Source organism: Mobula birostris, chromosome 9 (assembly GCF_030028105.1).
Source record: "Mobula birostris isolate sMobBir1 chromosome 9, sMobBir1.hap1, whole genome shotgun sequence".
NCBI lineage: Eukaryota > Metazoa > Chordata > Chondrichthyes > Myliobatiformes > Myliobatidae > Mobula > Mobula birostris.
The window spans coordinates 56,322,684-56,328,701 of NC_092378.1; positions in this window are offsets into that span (position 1 = coordinate 56,322,684).

Here is a 6,018-nt window from a genome sequence, read left to right on the forward strand (position 1 = left end):
CCAAAATTGGTCCTCTGGAAGATCAGAGTGGTCATATATGCATGGAGCCAAAAGAGATCAGAGAAATTTTAAACAGATTTTTGCATCTGTATTTATTTGGGAGATGGACACAGAATCAAAAGAAGTGTGGCAAAACAGCAGTGAGGTCATAGACCGTATACAGGTTACAGAGAAAGAGGTGTTCGCTGTCTTGAGGCAAATTCGCTCCAGCTGGCAGACAATTTCCCTCCACGCCACTCTGACATACTGGGAAATTATGTACTCGGCAGGATACAGCAGTGGTTTGCCTTTGCCTACTTCTGGGTGAGTTTAAAGAGATCACCACCTCTTGCAGTGGATGACCAGGTCGTCTAAGTGTCTTGTCGTGCTCAGCGCTCCACCAACACCTGCTGGCCTGCCTTCTTGACCGTTGGACCATTAATTGGCCTCTTCCGCTCAATCTGCCAGGGCCAGACTTCACATGCTGGGACAGGCAAATCCCCTACCTCACCGAGGGTGGAAGACCCGTCGGGTACCCTCATCTGGTTTGGCCCGTCTGCCGAGATGGTTTACCGGGGTGTGGCTGCTGTGTGTGCTACAGCTACTTGGAGCCACAGGTGAGAGCTGAGCGCCAGGTGGGAACCAAAGGTGGACAAGATGTCCCGAAAAAGGGCACAGCAGGCCCCCCACCAGAGGCAAATTAGGGTGGATAAATCTCCAACGGCCTGACAAGATGCTCCTTTGAACCTTGTGAGAGGTTAGTGCAGAAGTTGCAGGGGCCCTAGAAGAGATGCTTAATATGTCCTTAGCAATGGATGAGGTACCAGAGACTGGATGATAGCTCAAACACGAGGAAATCTGCAGATGATGGAATTTCAAGCAACACAAATAAAAGTTGCTGATGAACGCAGCAGGCCAAGCAGCATTTCTAGGAAGAGGTACAGTTGATGTTTTGGGTCGAGACCCTTCGTCAGGACTAACTGAAAGAAGAGCTAGTAAGAGATCATCTCTAGGAAGAGGTACAGTCGATGTTTCAGGCTGAGACCCTTCGTCAGGACTAACTGAAAGAAGACTATCTCTTCTTTCAGTTAGTCCTGACGAAGGGTCTCAGCCTGAAACGTCGACTGTACGTCTTCCTAGAGATGCCGCTTGGCCTGCTGCGTTCACCAGCAACTTTTATGTGTGTTGGATGATAGCTAATTTGTTCTATTGTTTAAAAAAGGCTCTAAGAATAAGCCAGAAAATTACAGGTTGGTGCGCCTGATGTCAGTAGTGGGTAAGCTAAGGGATCAGATATATAAGTATTTGGATAGACAGGGACTGATTAGGGGACGTCAACATGGCTTTGTGTAAAGTTGGTTTGGTCTAACCAATCTTATAGCTTTTCGAGGAAGCTACCAGGAAAGTGAATGAAGGCAAGGTGGTGGATATTGTCTACATGGACCTCAGGAAGGCTTCTGATAAGGTCCCACATAGGAGGTTGGTCAAGAAGGTTCAGTCGCTTGACATTCAGGATGAGATAGCAAATTGGATTAGACATTAGCTTCACAGGAGAAGCCAGAGAGTGATAGTAAATGGTTACCTTTCTGACTGAAGGACAGTAATTAGTAGTGTGCCACAGGAATCGGGGCTAGGTTTGTTATTGTTTCTCTGTCATCTACATCAATGATCTGGATGATAATGTTGTAAACGGGATCAGCAAACTTGAGAACAGGAGTTGGGATGTTATGTTGAAGTTGCACAAGGTATTGGTGAGGTCTAATTTGGAGTATTGTGTGCAGTACTGGTCGTGTATCTACAGGAAAGATATCAATAAGGTTGAAAGAGTACAGAGGAAGTCTACAAGGAAGTTGATAGGGACTTGATGATCTGAGTTATAGGGAAAGGTTGAATAGGTTAGGACTTTGTTGCCTACAGTGTAGGAAAATCAGGGGAGATTTGATAGAGGAATACAAAATTATGAGGGACATAGAAAGGGTAAATGCAAGCAACCTTTTTTCAATGAGGTTGGGTGAGATGAGAATTAGAGGTCATAGGTTAAGGGTGAAAGGTGAAAGGTAAAATGTTTAAAGAGAACTTAAGAGGGAACTTCTTCACTCCGAGGGTGGTGAGAGTGTTGAATGGGCTGTCAGCGGAAGTGGTAGATGCAGTTTGATTTCATCATTTAAGAGAAATTTAGGAAGGTACATGGTTGGGAGGTGAATAGAGGACTATGGTCTGGGTGTAGGCTGATGGGAGTAGACAGAATAATAGTTTGGCATGGACTAGGTGGGCGGAAGGACCTGTTTCCGTGCTGCAATACTCTGACTCTAGAAGTATGTGGAATATATTAAAATTAAAATATAGCCATCACTAAAATTAAAATATGCAACACCATCACTGTCAAGCAACGGACTGGAGTAATATTTGCCACCTTGCAGCTGTGAAATTATTTGCATAAGGTTTCTTTGCGGAGTTGTAGAGCACAGAAACAGGCCGTTTGGCCCACCACGTCCATGCTAACCTCTTTATTCATCTACTCTGATGCCAATTGCCTGCAATAGGATGGTGTACATCTCTGCCTTACCTGTGGAAGTGTCAACCATTAATACACGAAATAGAGAGCTCCATAAAGTGTACGTATTCCTAACAGGGGAATTGGTTTGCTACGTAATCATTGTATAAATGGTTGTAACTATACGTGGCAAAGACATCAACATTTGATTCAACCTATTGATTAAAATATCCCAAGGTGTCCGGGTGAGGCTGCTCTGGCAGCGGGTGGAATTATGCTCAGGGTGGGGGTGAGGATGGAGTTGGAAGGTGCTTGGATCGGGATGAGGAGGATTCCATGGAGCATTGGGAGGTATTGAGGGGCTCCCGGGGAGGGTACTGAGGAGAGTCTCAGGGAGTGTCAGCGGTACTGAAGAGCCACAGGGAGTGTCCAGCGAATTAAAGGGGGGGGGGGTCTCTGGGTGTGTCAGGTGTGGGGTGTTGAGGTCGGTCTTGCGGAGTGTCAGGGGAATTGACGAGGCTTCTTTCTTCTTAAATTGCTCTTCATTGACTGTTGATGGGCCAACTAAAAAGGTGCATTACTGCCACCTACTGAACAAGAGTGTGAAGAGGATTCAGAAGAGTGATCCTAACACCTACCACCACCACTCCCAAGACGAAATAATACTAATGAGGATAATAAATAAATACATAAATATATAAACACATTTCAATAATTTAAATACTTGTTTATGCTTCCCTTGTGCTTCTTGCCCATACTCCACCAAACTACCCGAAGTATCAATATTGCTTCCCAGGGTCTACTTTCTCTCCCACTCAGCTGCCCTACATTCCCATGACTCGAGTGAAACTGTCTCTGGAATTTCACACTGTCCATGTTCACCTGAAGTATGTTCACTCAGTCTGAACAGTGCGACATTTAAACCTGTATGGCCAAGTCTAAGATGAGTAATTGCAACTTCCTCCCTTCTGGGCCCTCCTGTCCTCCAGAGTGAAATAACCTTTTTTCTGAATTCCATATAATGTCTTCCCTTCACTTGTGTGTCCCACAGTCCCTGCCAGTTCGAGAGAACATGGTCCTTAACTAAAACCTTTGCCTCCCCCTTACCTAGTGGAATATCAACAGCACTGACCTTCATAGATTGTTCAGCCAGCTTACCGGCTACTTAATTTCCTTCCACCTCTACATGAGCTGGGATCCACAAAAAGCAGACATACTCTCCGAAATACTGCAACCGTAATAAAGTTTGTCTAACTTCCAACAAAACGTTTGGAGAACTGTTGGACACACTCACCTTAAGATGACACAATGGAGAAGGAATCAGAACAGACAACAATTAGGCTGTACATGCTCTATCCACTGCAATGCAAAAAGGGTTGCCACAATTTCAATAGTATAAAATGAAGACTTATTAGATAACCTTTTCTAATTGACTCCTGAGATTCTGGGATAGAGACTGCTGCACCAGTGTTATGAAACACTTGGGTCTTTAGAATCTTCTGTAAACATTGGAACCATTGCATAATATTGATGATGCATATAGAGTTACCTCTTCAGATACACACTGGGCACGTTTGACAGCCTCTCCAAAAGAGTCAAATCTACCCTGGGAATAGGTGATAGCCAGAGAGGAATAATGTTTAAAGCCAAACTAGTAGCAAGGAGCTTAGGCCATATCAGACAGAGCCACGTTCTCTGGCTCATCACTGCCTTCCCACCCAAAACTGCAAGTCTTGTGACCTTGATGTTCCCAATAATCTTTCAAAATATTCTTAGTTGGATGATTACCCTCATGACCACTGAGGTGTACCCCATAATTCATAGCCATCTGCAGTCTTCACAAATACAATGGTACCAGACCCATTTTCAGCTAGAGAGCAGAAACAAGAGACCCAACAGCACCACAGCACAGACATAAAGCCTGGGCTTGATAACATCCAGTGATTTCAAAAGCAGACTCATATGCAACACAGCCATTACCTAAGATGGCTCTGTTCAATGCATAGTACAAAGTAATCATAGACAGACCTATTAGCCCCCCAGTCATATACCACTGAACACCGAAGCACATGAAGGACAGCCTTCCATCTCCCAAGTATTTTATTGAAATGATGCTTCCATGTAAGATTCACATCCATCCACATACGGAGGAACCTGATCAGTGACACTTGTACCAACATCTGTCTGTATAGTCTAAGGTCAACAGTGGGACTATTGATCCTGATGAAGGGTCTCGGACTGAAACATCAACAGTTTACTCTTTTCCATAGATGCTGCCTGACCTCCTGAGTTTCTCCAGCGCTTTGTGTGTGCTGGATTTCCAGCTTCTGCAGATTTTCTCATGTTGGGGTCCATTGATCGGTTTAGTAAAACAAATTACCTGAGTTTTTGCTACTGAAACCCCCCCCCCATTGTTCAACAAATTTTTCCACTTCCTGAAGCTTCTTAATTACAAATTTAGGTTCCCGCCCCTTTTCTATACAGCCCATTATCAGCATACAAAGACTTAGGAATGCCAGGATCAACTTTCTAAAAAGAAAGTTCATTCATCTTAATATTGAACAAGAAAGGACTACAAACTGTCCTGGTGGAGTACAATTAGGATAAGCCTTAGTATGCTCCTTCCCCACCATGACCTGTATGGTCCTATGAAACTAAAAATCTTTAACCCAATTATTACATTCGCTGTCAATCATAAGACTTTCCAGTTTTAACAGACCCTCCTTCGATATCGAAGAAGACTGCCACCACAACCTGGGCCCTTCTAGTATCAGATTTCAAGCACAACACAGAGACTCGAGTTGAGTAGGATCTTGGAGAACTTTAGGAGGGTTCAGGGTTTGGTAGTAGTGAGGAGAGTCTGGGGATTTGAGGAGGAGGACTCGGGTAGGGTGGTATTGAGAAGAGCCCGGGAGAGTCAGGGGATTTGAGGGAAAACTTGGGGTGAGGTGGTATTGAGAAGAGCCCGGGGAGAGTCGGGGGATTTGAGGGAGGACTCATGGTGGGGTGGTATTGAGAGGAGCCCGGGGAGAGTCGGGGGATTTGAGGGAAAACTTGGGGTGAGGTGGTATTGAGAAGAGCCTGGGAGAGTCAGGGGATTTGAGGGAGGACTCAGGGTGGTGTGGTATGGGTGGAAATTACAATGGACATTTATGAAATGGAGAAATAAAAGCATTTGTTAATCATAAATTGGAACAATTTGATTCATACTGGGGAAAATGGTTTAACTACATGACACCTCATAAGCCTGATTTTATTCTCACAAGTCAATGAACATGTTGTAACAAAAAGATCACTCCCTACTCTGTACATAGTTTTCTTCTTTTGATTGTTCTTTCTTTCCTCGCCTTTCTATAAGTGTATACCTCGGTTAAATATTATGTGGAGATTTGAGACAAATATGACTATATGAATACAACAGGAATTCTGCAGATGCTGGAAATTCAAGCAACACACATCGAAGTTGCTGGTGAACGCAGCCTTCGTCAGGGTCTCGAGATGCTGCCTGGCCTGCTGCGTTCACCAGCAAATTTGATGTGTGTTAT